Raw genomic sequence first — 14,841 nt, 5'->3', positions numbered from 1 at the left:
TTTAAACAAAATAGTGCTAAAATATATTTGGCAGGGGAAGAAAGCGAGAATAAAACTTAAATTGCTACAAGATGTAAGAATAAGAGGAGGATTTGCTTTGCCCAATTGGGAATTATACTACCAAGCGATGAGTCTGATGTAGGTAAAGGAGTGGATAACACTAAGGAATACTAGACTTTTGAAATTAGAAGGACATGACTTGCTGTTAAGATGGCATGCCTTCCTCTGGTATAAGGGAACTAAAACGTAGGGGTATTTTAGAAGACATTATATTCGAGAAGCATTGTTTCTAAACTGGGAGAAGATAAAAAAGCAATATTATTTAAAAATTCCGCTATGGTTATCTACCATTGAAGCTTTTTCCTATCCAATAATATATAAAAAGGACCAAACAGTTAGATATGGTGAGATATTGAATGAAAAGGGTGAACTTAAATCTAGGCAAGCGTTGGAAGAACAAGGTGTAAAAATGAATTGGTTTTCATATTTGCAAATACAATCTAGATTTGATAAAGATGTTAAAACAGAAGGTATCTGTGATAAGTTGACTGATTTAGATAAAATTTTGACAGGTACTGATGAAAAAGTAATAAAAAAACTTTATGGACATTTGCTAGAGTTTAAATTAGAGGAAGAACAAGTAAAAGAAACAATGATTGCTTGGGGGGGAAATTTCGGATATGGGATTGATTTAGATAAATGGCAAAAATTGTGGTCTCAAAATTATAAAATGACAATGTCAACAGCATATAAAGAAAATTTGTATAAGATGTTTTACAGGTGGAACTTACCCCTGACGAGAATTGCGAGGATGTTCAAGAATAAATTGGATAAATGTTAGAAATGTCATCAGATACCTGGTTCATATTACCACATGTGGTGGACATGCTCGGATGCAAAAAGATATTGGACTATAATCCACACATGGTTGGAAAAAATGACAAAACAACACATAGACTTTAAACCTGAGATATTTTTATTGGGAATTATACCAGAAATATATTGCAAAGAATTGAAATATTTGATTGTAAATGTTTTAACAGCGGCTAGAATTGTATCTGCTAAGAATTGGAAAAATGAAAAGATACCTATGCAGGAGGAAATTATTAAGAAAATCATGGACTGTGCCGAAATGAGTAAATTGACATTTGAAATTAGAGAACAAGAGGATAATCAATTTTATATGATATGGGATTTATTTTATCAATGGTTAGATAAAAAGACATGGTAAATAAATAGATTAGTAAGCCTTACAATAAAAGTTAATAGACTGATAAAGAATACAATATAAAATATATAACCATTGGATGAATGTATAAGATTAAATCATAATGAAAATTAGAATATCTCGTATAAAATGATGGAAAAATAGTCAAATGAATGTTTAATAATTGATATTATATAAGCACAAGCTAGAGCGATAAGGTGAGTGTTGTGTCCCTGACTAGCTAAGTCTTCAACCTGGTCCGCATTTTGAGCGGGACCATCTTACTGTTCCCATTGGTTGGTGCCGTTTGACAGCAGACTATATAAGGAGCTGTCAAACGGCATCAGCCGGGGGCAGTTGGGGCTCGGCTCCAGCCAGCCGGCTGCCAGCCCAGCTGGGCAGCCACGTTAATCTGTTACTGCTTCAAATAAAGAAACGTTATTCTTCAGCTCCTGTGTCTGCCTGGTGTGTCCGTCTAGACCAATACAACACTGGCGACGAAGGTGGGATGTCAGAAGAGACACCCAGGCAAGAAGCTAAGTCACTGAAGAAAGAGCTGAAGCCACAGAATGTCTGGAGCCGCAGACAGTCTCTGCGTGCGCCAAATTTAAAGAGCCTCCTCAGCTGAGGAAAAGAAGTCTCCTGAGCTGAGAAAAGAAGTCTCCTGAGCTGAGGAAAGAAAGTCTCCCTGAGCTGAAAAGAAAGTCTCCTGAGCTGAGGAGAAAGTCTCCTGAGCTGAGGAAAAGAAAGTCTCCCTGAGCTGAGAAGAGAGTCTCCCTGAGCTGAGGAGAAAGTCTCCCTGAGCTGAGGAGAAAGTCACTGCCTGACAGGCACTCTAGCCTCCCGTGCGAAGGCACCCCGTTAGCGCTACAAAAGCGCAGAAGTCTGAAAGCCTCCCAGCCGAGGAACAGACGTCGCCTCAAGGCCCGTGAAGGCTGGCGAAACTCCCCGTTGGCGCTACCAAAAGCGCAGAAGTCTGAAAAGCCTCCCCAGTCGAGGAACAGACGTCGCCTCAAGGCCTGTGAAGGCTGGCGAAAAACCCCCACCCGTGGGCGCTACAAGAGCGCAAAAGCCTACAGCCTCTAGCAGAGGTCCAGACTTCGCCTCAAGGCCGTGAAGGCCGGCGAGACTACGCTTCCACCCTCCCCACCGCTCCGGCCGCCGTTACCGTCGCTGCGCCGCCGCCGCGCGACCCGACAGCCGCTCCCGCCAGGACGCTGAGCGCTCCGCTGCAGCCGCTCCCGCCGAGGACGCCGCTGCGGCCTCCGCTCTTCTGCAGCCGCCGCGCCTCCGCTCTTCAGCTGCCGCCGTGGCCTCCGCTGCCGCCGCCGCCAGCCTCCGCTTCAGCCGCCGCCGCTGCCTCCGCTTCAGCCGCCGCCGCTGCCTCCGCTCTTCAGCCGCCGCGCGCCTCCGCTACGCCGCCGCGCCTCCGCTCTTCAGCCGCCGCCGCGGCCTCCGCTCTTCAGCCGCCACCGCGGCCTCCGCTGCCGCGGCCTCCGCTCTTCAGCCGCCGCCAGCCTCCGCTCTGCCGCCGCCGCGGCTCCGCTTCTGCCGCCGCCGTCGCGGGCCTCCGCAGCCGCCGCCTTGCTCCGCGCCGCCGCGCGCCTCCGCTGGCCGCCGCCGCGGCCTCCGTTTCTTCTGCCGCCGCTGCCTTCGCGCTGCCGCCGCCGCTGCCTCCGTTTCTTCTGCCGCCGCCGCCTGCCTCCGCAGCTGTCGCTCTCTCCAGCCGCCGCCTCTCTCGCGCCGCCGCGCGACCTCCGCTGCAATCGCCTCCCGTCCCGCCGCCGCCGCTGCCGCCTCCGCCGTGGCCGCCGACAGCCCGAGCGCTCCTCGACTCCCACCGGCTGCCGAGAGATGGGCCACTGCCGGTGCAGCTTTTCACCATTGTGGACTGGGTGCAGCCATTGGCTCTGCAGAGATGCAGCCCTCCGGGGTTGAGCATGGCTGGTGTGCGTTTCCATGATTCACTGAACTGTTGAGACCTTTTCTTCGTTCTCTCGGGTTGTTAAATAAAATTCTCTCTGCCCCCCTTCCCAATGACTCTGGGGGATGGATCCGGTATTTAGGGGGTGGTGGGTGTCAGGCGTTGAACAAGGAGGTGCGCACCCACCATTAGAGTCCTTCCATGCACCCACCTCCAGGGTATCTCCCACCTTGGGCTTGTCTCCTTGACATTAGCACTACACTCCCCAGGGGCGAAAGCTAGGTGGGTGGGAGGTTGGACTGTCATTACCCTAGGGGGGCCAGGAGAGCACGAAGGCCTGCTCCCCTTTTTTTCAGCCTTAGGCCCTGACCATCATAGTCAGCTCCCTAACTCAGTGGTCCCCACATACCCCTTCACGCAAGCCACAGCTAGACCTGCCATCTCTGCAGCGTTGGTTCCAAGGCAGGCAGCTGTCAGTATTTGACCCACAACCCTTGGGATGTGGGGGCCCCTACTCCGCCACAGGCGGGAGGACACCTGGGCAGGGTTGCTTGCCACGTTTGTCAGGGTCTCCTTCCCAGGCCAGGTGCTCTTCCTGGCCACTAGTTCAATTTCCTCACTAGTTCAATTTCCTTGTTATACCATTGTATTCCCAAAAGGCTGGCAGCGCATGTCCTTAGCTAGGGGAAAGGGGTGTTGTGTCCCTGACTAGCTAAGTCTTCAACCTGGTCCGCATTTTGAGCGGGACCATCTTACTGTTCCCATTGGTTGGTGCCGTTTGACAGCAGACTATATAAGGAGCTGTCAAACGGCATCAGCCGGGGGCAGTTGGGGCCCGGCTCCAGCCAGCCGGCTGCCAGCCCAGCTGGGCAGCCACGTTAATCTGTTACTGCTTCAAATAAAGAAACGTTATTCTTCAGCTCCTGTGTCTGCCTGGTGTGTCCGTCTAGACCAATACAACAGTGAGAATTTATATAACTTGTGAGTAATGGTAAAAAAAGGATAGCACAAAAGATTGTAACCAACTGACACACTGTATGTATATAATTGAAAGAGGGTTTTATGTTTTTATGTTTTGTTCGTATGTTTGTTGTAAAAAATAAAAACTTTGTTTAAAAAAAAAAAGAAATAAAAGAAGGAACTCCTTTTCAGCGCAGTACCAAGTGGTTGCCCAGTACTGCTTCCAAAGCATGAAAAATGACAATAGTTCAATCTTATTCCAGCATGATCCTTCACCAAATATATGTGGGATTTATTCTCTGTCAAAGACAGCATCAGATGAATTGGAGGGCAAAGTTCAAGAGGAAGCTAGAAAAGATCTCTGGCCCATTCTCATCAATAGAACCAATTTGCTGCTTTACAATCTGCTCCTGATATTTCTCTCCTTCCTCTTTCCTTAGTGGAACAGAACAATGGGACCATGCAGACAAAGAAGCAGCTAGAATTGGGTATGGAAAATTGGGTGGGGAATAACAAAGTTATTTGATTCTTTTGTTTTAAAATCCAATCTGGATTTTGGAGGTTTTGCCCATTCCAGGAAAAATAAATCAGTCAACCTCAATTCTGTCTCCTCCAAATGACATATTTCCTCCGGAGTCTTTTAGTTTTTTTTTTAAAAGATCCTTAAAGCAAAGCATGTATGAGCTGCAATCTTTATATTTTCAGATCTTTAACTCTCGAGTTATACTTTGTAATAGAGCACATGAAGACAAAATAAGTATGCATATCTTTTTCCATTATGTCTTCTAGCCTTTATGATGTAAACAATCATTTGGAGTCAGGTGAGCATAATGAATAGTTTTAGGGTGTTTTTAAGCACATTCACAAAATAGCTGCCATAATGGCCTTACATATTCACAAAATGATTAACAAGATGGGTGTGACCAGATAAATAGGCTCATTCTCCAAATATTCTTTACCATCCTCTGAAACCTGCTCTAATTCCAGCTTCCTTAGTTTTTTTTTTCTTGGCATTCTCCCAAACAACACCCAAGGCTGAAATCTGGTGATGTAAGGCTCAGAGACATCCAGAAAAAAAGGTAACAGTTTAATGCATTTATTAAAATATCAACTAAATGCATATGATATAAACAAGAACTTGGGAACTTATCTATTTATATAGTTGTTCATTGATATGATGGTGCTCATTGTCATTCAGTTTAAGAGACATCTCCTTTTAGCATTTTGGCAGTTTCTCAAAGATCACCATCATGGATCAAGCCAACTTATGGATGAATGAAAAATAGACTTCTCTGCAACTATCACTGATCTAAAGATTTGTAGTTCTGTTCTTCTGTAGATTGTCTAATCTTTTTGCAATGAAACTCCTAGGGACATCATCAAAATCAGCCCCTCTTCCATTTTAGACTAACTTGCAGTCTGGAGCTTTTGATCTTTTGTTGAAAGGAAATGCCAGTTATAGTGTTCTGTAATTCAATATTTGGGCTTAGTGATCTCTATTGGAGCTTGCTTTTTCTCTTTCTGGACTCTTGTGATCAGGTCAGTTATTGAGTAAGTCATGTTTACTGATGATAATAACTTCACTTCCTATAACCCAGTTACATCTACTGAGAAAGGTATTTTTACTTACTAATTATCTAAATTTAATTTCAAAATTAAATCTACCATTATAACTTGTTCACACTGCTTTCAGTTCCCATTGTACACTTCTGTACTTCTCCCTCCTAAATTCATGGTATACAAATGGATGTTAACATAGCAACCTTAAGAAAGCCATATTTGTTTGCAGAATGCATCAGCATTTTTCTTCTGTAGAATTTTACTGATGAGCTTCTGTACATTATTAGGATATTACACACACAAAATGTGCACAGTCTCACTTATATGGAAGACCATGTTTCTTGCTTTATAAAGGTAATGCTCTGATAGAAATCCAATCCAAGGTCAGTTTAAAGAACCATAAGAAAAGAAAGTAGGAGCCTTAGCATTGATCATCATCTGTTAGCAACAAGGAAATCTATTAGGCAAGTACAAATTATCTAACTGGAATTTCCTGCTGGGATGAGATGTGCATATTTCCATGTATTGTAGCTACTATTGATGCATCCATTGGCACACATGTATTGGGATACTCATAGTTTATACAAGTAACTGTCCTTTTGATGCTAATTTTTCTTCTTCTTTGGTTAAGCAGAAGAGCTCAGTCACCCAACACAGGCTAATTTTGTTGTTTGTTTGTGCAATGCTCATTTGTGTATTTTGTTGAGTTGTACAAAGATGATGTAAAACAAATAGAGGCATGTTGGTTCTGCAATAAAGATTGCTGTTGTTATTTTGATTTGTTCCTACATTTGGAGGGAATAAAGGCATTTGTTTTGAAAGCCATGTTACACTTTAAAGGAGAATGTTTGTAGCTCAGAGTTGAAATGAGGGTTGTCCTCTGAGCTTGATTATTTTCTTGCAGACATTTCATTACCCAAACTAGGTAATGTCATTAGTGCTAGTAAGGAGTGAGAGTGAGTAAAGTGAGAGCAAACCCCACTCCCTACTAACACTAAATACTAACACAGATGCTTTTACTTAGTTTGGGCAATAAAATGTCTATAAGAAAACAGCCAAGCGGAGAGACCACCAAGGACCCTTCATGTGATGATTTTCATCATGCCACAGTTTTTTCTCCCCTCTAGCATAGCATTGAATTGAAAATAAATCTATTTATCTGGGATATTAAAACTTGAGATAAATTTGGAGAAGACTTTTATAATCCATGAATGCCAGAGGATGTTTAGCAAACTCTAACAAAACAGTAAATATGAGGTTAGTCAATAATAAATACAAATACATTGCAACTGTTGAAGTCTAGAAACATAAGAACAAATTATACTAATTGTAACAATTGTGGATGGAGTAAACAAATATAAATAAGTAAGATCTATAACTTGCAATATTGGTTTGTGTTGAGATAAATGCTTGTTTGAACACGTTGCATATTTTTCTTGGAAAATATCAAAAGGAAGGATGTGGGAGATACACAATACATGGGCTTCAAAGTAGAAATGCATTTCCCTTCCAATATTTTTTAATATGGTCATAAAAATGTAATCTTTCAAATATTAAAAAAAAACTCTTATGAAAAATTCAGCCTAACCTTCAAGGTTTTTTTTAAAAAAAGTAACTAGAAAACTGTCTTTCAACATCCTTTTTAAACATGGCTCCTTAAAAAATTAAATATATGTCAGAGAGCAAGTAAAAATATCACCTTACACCATTTACATTTTAAAATTGCTTTCCTTCAAGCCATTCATCCAAATATACCAGCAAGGGTTCTCTTTTTGAAATGGGAATCAGAGAATCTTCTTAGTCATTCTAGCCTGCTTGGGAAATCAGTCCTACAGCTCATATTTCATTAAAACGCCATTTCAATGTTATTATTCAGCAACTTGCCTGAAGAAATGGAAGGAAGCAGGAATGTAATTCATATTCCTACTCTTTCTATCATTATCTCCTCTTCTGTCATTCCCCACAAATGTTTGTGCATAAAAATCTGGAAAAGGCTTCCATGTAGACATTTAGGCCAAGATTCAGTTTTCCTTAGAATCACCACTGCCTTGTTTGGTTCCTCTAAAAGTCCATGTAAAGAAGCAACCCAATTATAGATGTAATCTTTGCATTATGTAGTTTCACCCTCTATAGCAGGAAGGTTAGCATGAAGTTAACAGAACTTTGGAAATGGAGTGATTACATGAACTGGTCTATGCAATTTTCTTGGCAACATTTTTGGGGAAGTGATTTCCCCAAAAAATCCATTGCCATGGTGGTGCAGCACTACAGGCCATTTCTGCTGACTGTCAGCTGCTTCCAATTTGGTAGTTCAATTTTCACCAGGTTCAAAGTTTAGCCTTCCATCCTCCTGAAGTGGGTAAAATAAGGACCCAGCTTGTTGGGGGCAATATGCTGACTCTGTAAACTGCTTAGAGAAGGCTGTAAAGCATTGTAGAGTGGTATATAAGTCTAAGTGCTATTGCTATTTGTCATTGCTTTTTTCCTATGGCTAATAGATAATGTCTAGTTCAAACTCACTCAGCTGGTTTCATGCCTAATGCAGGATTAGAACTCCCAATCTCTCAATTTCTACTTTGGTACCTTAAGCGGCTATTAATTTGGAAATGGTCTTTGTAGCAGTAAGCAAGCAGTAATATCATTGTACCATGCATTACAGTATGAGGTGTGACTTAGCATCTCTTGGGAGATATCTTTGTGAAGTCTGCACAAAGGGAGGTACAGTATTCCAAAGACTCTTTCCTAATGATGCTTCCTGAAGACTCTTATAGTAAACAATGCCTGCTTCTGGTAAATTTCCTTAAGAAGCCTAGAATATGCTAGAACAGGGGTCATCAACCTTTTGGACCTCAGGGACCACCAAACTCATAATTTTAAATCCCAGGGACTACTAACCGGTTCTGTGGGCGTGGCCTAATTTGTGGGTGTGGCTTGATGGTCATGTGACTGGCTGGGCTTGTATGTAAATATTATAAATATTTATATAAGTATTGAATTTTTTATTTAAAAAAGGACAACTTTTACCCAAAATCAGGCAAAGTAGGCAGGCAGATTGAGTTGCGCACAGAATCATCCAGTGATCTATCTATCTACCATCAGCTACCTGAGTCTGTCACTTAAAATTTGCCTGCCGTGAGTCTGCAGTGAATAATAGAATCTTCAGTCCTAAGGGAGGTTCAGCTGTGCTTAAAAGCAGAGCCGAAGATCTAAAGACTAGTTAGAAAGCAAGAAATCCAACGATTTCCTGCTTCCTAGCTAATCTAAATTTCCAACATAGCAGAACAGCTGATGGTTGGAAAAAGGAAAAAAAATAGCAATTTAGCAGGCAAGTTTGCCCGGTAAGGAGTAAGTGGGCAGGGAGGTTTCCCACGGGCGATATGGGCGGTGCAGCCTTGTGTTTCTGTGCAGCCTGGATTAATTGCTTTGGGAGTGCTCTGGGGGTGAGATTTCTTTGTGGCCCACCAAAATTTTCTTGGGGCCCACCAGTGGGTCACGGCCCATCGGTTGGTGACCGCTGTGCTAGAACACAGCAAGCCACATACTGCTGCCCTCTCTGCAAAATGGATATTGTGGCTTGAAATTTCTTAGACAAAAGGTTTATTTTGTTTTATTTGTTGTTCTGCTTTCCTCATTAATTGAGTTGACACTCCTGTGTGTACATTAAATAATGTCAAAATACAATAAAGCAAAGTAGAAGTTGAGTGACATTTGTTGACATTTTCCAAAGAGGAAAAACAAGTTAACATTGCAGCTAAATGTTAAAAGGTCTGGGAGTTAATGTCTTTACTCATCAGTGTGGCTCTGGGTTGGCTGCATGCAGCCAGAAAATATATTTATATTTCCTAACAGAAATTTTTATTCATTTAGTTTAATGTATTTCTAAAATATTAATGAAAAATAAGAATGGAACAAAACCCTGTTATCGTAATCCTATTATTTTCATAAAACATCAGCTTCAAATAGGAGGAAATAGTCAGCTTTTTTATTTTGGTTTTGCTTTTAAACCCAGAGAAATGTTTACATATACAAAATTACATTATGTTTTTCCCGTTCCACATATACAATTTTAAATTGATATCTCAAAGAAATCTGAACTATGGTTTAGAAGTGTGTGTGTGTGTGTGTGTGTGTGTGTGTGTGTGTGTGTGTGTGTGTGAAATCCTGAGAATTAAATAACATTTTAATGTCTTTTGATAACTTTACTCTCGGCATGAAATGCCTTATTGCCTTTTTTTAAAAAAGAGGCATGATTTTTTTATACGCATCTTTTTATTTTGCACAAAACTCTTCAACTAATCTGGAATTTAACGTGGATATTTCTCACCAATAGAGCAATATTATTGCTAATACTATAGAATTTGGTTCAAAACAGAATGGTAAGTCCATTTGCAGTAGATAACTGATAATGATGATGATGACGACGACTCAAGATGCTCTTAAGGAATAAGCATATGTGATCTGGAGAGATCAGTTCTGCTTCTGTGATAAGAACTTAACTGAACAGAACTGAACACAGTGAAATGTAATAATATTAGACCTGGAAACACCCTTTGGAAAACCTGTGACACTTACCTTGAAAGACAGTCACTGTCACTGTGGTTGTTGTCACCTAAAGGGGTGGTGGGAATTAACAGATAGGCCTTTGGGCGAAGCATGACATCCTTCCCTCCTCCTTTCCACAAAAGATCAGCCTGTTCCACCTCTCTCTATTGACTTGGAGCTTGTATGCTTGCAAATGCATATGTTGGAAGTTACTTGCAATCTGTTGTCTTGATCCTATCTGTGCAGAAAGCAAAACAAAGAAAGAAAATCATAGCAGAGACATGCCATAAAATTAATACACTAGTGCATGAAATCTTTTGAATGTCTGAACTGCATTTTAAGTAGAGGTATAGAGGACACAAAAGAAACACATATTCAAAGGTGGGCTGCTGGGGGTTCTCAGGGGTTTGAGAGAACCCCTAGCTAAGATTTGGTGCAGTTCAGGGAACCCTCAAATCCCACTCCTGGATGGCCCTGCCCATCCCACTCCACCCTTCCCAGGAGTTCCCACGTGGCCTGTTTTGGATGCAGATAAGTGCAGGGTGTGTGCAGATGCTCATGGAGGGTGAAAAATGGCCTCCTGGAAGTTCAGGAAGGTTGGAAATGGGCCCGTTTCTGGCTTCCAGAGAGCCTCCAGAGCCCCAGGAGGCCATTTTCGCCTTCCCAGAGGCTCGAGGAAAGCCCCCACGATGCAGGAGGCTGACTAGGCCATGCCCACCATGGACACTCATCCAGCAACCAGGCAGAAAACCCTTTGCTAAAATTTTTGAAGCCCACCCCTGCACCTATCCCTAACTCTAAGTTTCCCCAAGTTGTGTATAAAATGGCTTAGGCTACTTTCTGAGCTGAAGATTTTGTGATGAAGCAAGTTGGATAAGCTTTGTACATCCAAACTTCACTACAGCAACTGTGTGGGTAGGCATTATTTAAAGACAACAGAACACAGATTGTGACAGGGAACACTGATCTTAGGCACTGGAAATTTTCTTTTCTATTAGTTTCAGGATAATTTGATGGGCAATTTCTTTTCTTACTCATTGATAATGAAAACATTATCATTATGTTCTCTGTCTTATATTGGTATAAACAAAAGGATAATCAGAAGAAGAGAAGACCAATAAATTATGTTAGTAAAATAAGACAACAATTATATATCTGAATAATGCATTTGAAGGAATCGTTTTAGATATCAGTTGGATGATTGCTCATTTGTATGCTACATCAATTTTGCAATGAAAGCACAATTGATTAGACCCTTTTTCAGAGTCTGGTCAATTTCATTTCTCATATTAGCAAATAGGACTTCTGCCAACTTGAACAAACCAAACACCAGTTGTTTCAGTAAAACACCTAGGCTTTGTAGATAATTATCAGTAAGCTCAAGCTGAAAAATAAATCAATTGGTATCTCCATTTCACATCAGCACAAAGTGCTTGTGTAGTAAAGCAAGCTGTGTAGATCTTTAAGAGAGTGCTTCATTATGATGAAGCAACATCACTTGGCTGGTCTGCCTTGACTGGTGTTTGCAATAGCCAGAAGAGGTAAATCACATCACTTTTTGGCATGAGGAGTGTTGTGAATCAATAAAAGTTACTAGCATAAATGCAAATCAGGGTTTGGGAACCTGCATATCTGATTGGCCCTTATACAACAACTAGGGATTGGTCCATAGGTAGTCCCTGATTGGCCACTATTTGGACACTTCTCATTGGTTATAAGCTTAAACTTATTGCACATGTCATTGGTTAACAAGGTGAGATAACCCTATAAAAGGGTTGCTGTTGCCCATAGCCTTGCTCTGTTCTATTCTATTTACAATTATTAAAGAGTTGAAGTCACTGGTCAGATGTCTGGTCTCCATTATTCCCCAAACTTAACACTGGCGCGAAGGTGGGATCCGGAGACCGAAGAGCTGACTGAGTTACAGAGCAACCAACAGAGCACGTGGTCGAACACGCACCATCAACGGCAACATGGCCAGCGGTGCCGTACCACCCGCTCCATTCAACCCAGAGACCGAAGACTGGGAGGCATACATGGACCAGTTCCAGATGTTTCTGAAGACCAACAATTTAAAAGATGCAACAACCGGCAAAAAAAGAGCTATCTTTCTAACTCACTGCGGGCCTACCGTGTTTAAAATGGCAAAATCACTTGCCAAGCCAGCAGAGGTAAAAGAAATGGACTGGGATGTCCTCGAGCCCTTACTACGGGCTCATTACGCGCCCACCGTGCCAACCTTAGTCAGAAGACACGAATATTACCAGAGGGACCAACGGAAGGGCGAAAGCCTTGCCAATTACATCGCGGACCTCTGCAACCTTGGAGGCCTCTGCGGATTCGCCGACTTAGAAGAAGCCCTCCGAGACCGCCTGGTTCTAGGCCTAGAAGATGGCATGATCCAGAGCAAAATTATGGCTAAGGGGACATCAGCCTCAACGATGCCCTTAAAGAAGCCTCGGCAGCGGAGGTGACAAAGAAGTCGGCAGCCCGGATGCGCCGCACCAACGCACCGCTACGTAAACCGCCAATGATACCTCGCCTCGCTCAGAGAGACACCCGGTATTGACTCACCACGAAGACCTAGAATCCCCATCAGAAAGCGATGAGGAAGAGGTCAACCGACTCCGAACGGAATGAGACCAGTTCACACAACCCTCATTCCGACCGTGTGCAGGATCACCGACGATCCAGCTGCAAATTCCTCGACGCACTCTGCCGAAATTGCGGGAGACGAGGTCACATCGCAAGGTTTGCAGAAGCAAACAAAGCTCCAAACCCCGACAGGCCGAATGCCAATCTTCAGGATTCTTCAGCACACACCGAGAAAAACTGAACCACCAATGGGGAAACCACTCCTACAGAAACAAGCCGTCCACCACTTCCACCAGGCGTGAAGAACCCAGGCGGGAAGAGACCCACCAAACAATCACCATTGGCCACGCTACATCCCTTGATGCGGGAAAATCCGAGAAAAAGTCGCCATCGAAAACAAACCTTGCGTGATGGAGGTAGACTGGGATCTTCCTCTCGATGGTGTCGTGGAAAACGCTCCAACAGCTCATTCCAACGATTCGCCGCCAAGACCTTAGCCCTCAAAGGGTTATACTCAAAGACTATCAGGGCAACCGAATTCCGTCGTCGGGTCCCGCAGATTCCAGATCTCTTTCAAGGACCGTACCGTCGCTCTGCCACTGACTGTCGTGGACCGCGACAGGCCTAGTCTTTTAGGCCTTCAATGGTTCAGGCTGCTCGGAATTACTGTAGCCGAGTCCACCGAGCCGAGAGCAACGATTGGGAGGAGGCACTCATGCAAGAATTCCAAGACGTTTTCGCGAACGGACTAGGCAAGTACAAGGGGACCCCGATTTCGTTTAACTTGAACCCTGAGATAGCACCCATCCGCCTTAAGCCACGTCGGGTGCCATTCGCCTTGAAGCCTAAAATCGACGAACAACTCGATAAGCTAATAGCGCAGGGCGTGCTGGAACCCACCGACCACGCCCGTTGGGAAACCCCTATAGTGACGCCTATCAAGCCTGATGGGTCACTGAGAATTTGCGGAGACTACCGGGCCACCTTAAACCACGCACTACAGCAAAGTGCATATCCAGTGCCGGTAGTGCAACACTTGCTCCATTCCCTGGGTGGCGGGAAAGTTTTCGCTAAACTAGATCTAGCCCAGGCATATCAGCAATTGCCTGTAGACCCTACCACGGCAGAAGCGCAAACTATCGTAACGCATAGGGGCGCATTTAAATGCAACCGGCTCCAGTGTGGGGTAAGCATTGCCCCGGAATCTTTCAGAGTTTAATGGAAAGGTTGTTACAAGGGATCAGAGGGGTCGTACCATATTTTGACGATGTACTCATCGCCGCCCCTAACAAAGACATCTTAGAAAAACGACTCAGAGAGGTTTACGAAGATTCCAAAACGCAGGCCTCAGAGTTAAAAAGATAAATGCCAGTTATGTACCGAAAAAGTAGAATTTTTGGTATACCTCCTGGACAGCCAAGGAATCCATCCCACCGAAGACAAATTAAGGGCGATTAAAAAGGCCCCCACTCCAAGGAACAAGGCAGACTTACAGGCATTCCTTGGACTTATCAATTTCTATAATGTTTTTTACCACACAAAGCAACGGTAGCAGAACCATTGCATAGACTATTAGACAAAAAGCAACGTGGGTTTGGGGACAACGGGAACAATGTGCTTTCCAACAAGTAAAGAAATTGCTAACTTCTGATTCTGTACTTATGCAGTACAACGAGACTCTTCCGCTCACTATCACGTGTGACGCATCACCTTTGGGGTTGGGGCAATTCTGGCCCACGATTACCAAATGGAGCGGAAGCCCCCATCGCATTTTTTGCGAACCCTAGCTAAAGCTGAAAGAAATTATAGTCAGCTGGACAAGGAAGCTTTAGCTATTGTGGCTGCAGTTAAAAGATTTCATGAATATGTTTATGGCCGTGCGTTTACGATAATTACCGATCATAAACCGCTACTGGGGATCATTGCGAGTAATAAACCAACCCCGTATATATTGTCCCCCAGAATGACCCGTTGGTCTGAATTCTTGGCGGCCTACAACTACACCTTGCAACATCGCCCGGGAAATCAATTCTCCACGCTGATGCATTGAGCA

General features: G+C 43.4%; 1 protein-coding gene across 5 annotated transcripts in view; it reads right to left on the bottom strand.

The window, feature by feature from the left end:
• Positions 1-14,841, bottom strand: part of LRFN2 (leucine rich repeat and fibronectin type III domain containing 2) — a 362,212-nt gene that overhangs the window by 116,437 nt on the left and 230,934 nt on the right. For 4 of the 5 annotated variants that reach the window (XM_087965443.1, XM_087965428.1, XM_087965436.1 and 1 more), the window contains one exon: positions 10,224-10,431. The exons of the other annotated variant lie outside the window; for it this stretch is intronic. The gene's annotated coding sequence lies outside the window, so the exon portion shown is untranslated. The remainder of the gene's footprint in view (positions 1-10,223; positions 10,432-14,841) is intronic. 5 annotated transcript variants of the gene reach the window in all.

Source organism: Notechis scutatus, chromosome 1 (genome assembly GCF_049901735.1).
Source record: "Notechis scutatus isolate UNSWTSFEM ecotype Mainland chromosome 1, rNotScu1.2, whole genome shotgun sequence".
Classification (NCBI taxonomy): Eukaryota; Metazoa; Chordata; class Lepidosauria; order Squamata; family Elapidae; genus Notechis; species Notechis scutatus.
This window is presented reverse-complemented; position numbering and strand designations above follow the sequence as displayed.